This window comes from Bison bison, unplaced genomic scaffold (genome assembly GCF_000754665.1).
Source record: "Bison bison bison isolate TAMUID 2011002044 unplaced genomic scaffold, Bison_UMD1.0 scf7180017864383, whole genome shotgun sequence".
NCBI lineage: Eukaryota > Metazoa > Chordata > Mammalia > Artiodactyla > Bovidae > Bison > Bison bison.
In genome coordinates, this window is record NW_011494955.1 from 1,880,450 (window position 1) to 1,880,823 (window position 374).

Consider the following 374-nt stretch of genomic DNA (forward strand, 5'->3'; position numbering starts at 1 on the left):
CGGGGCCCGGGGGGGAAGGGGTGCGGGAGGCCGCGCGGGCGAAGTCGGTTCTGAGGAGGGCGCGGCGGCCTCCCTGCTGCTCACGCCCTCTCTCCAATGCTGCCTCGGCCTGAAGGCCTTCCGGAAGGAGGGGTACGTCCGTCCTCGTCCTCCCACTTCGAGCACCTTCCTCCCCACAGCCCGGACCCCGCAGACCCTCCCTTTTCAGGGCCCCTCCGCTCTCCCCTCCAAGAACGCGCTCCTTGGTCCTTGAGGACCCTCCCCGAGGACCCCACGGGCCTTCCCCTTCACAGACACCTGTTGGCCTCCTCAAGGACTCCTGCCCTAGAAAACCCTCCTTCCCCCTTGAGGACTCCGCCCTTCCCTTCCCGCCC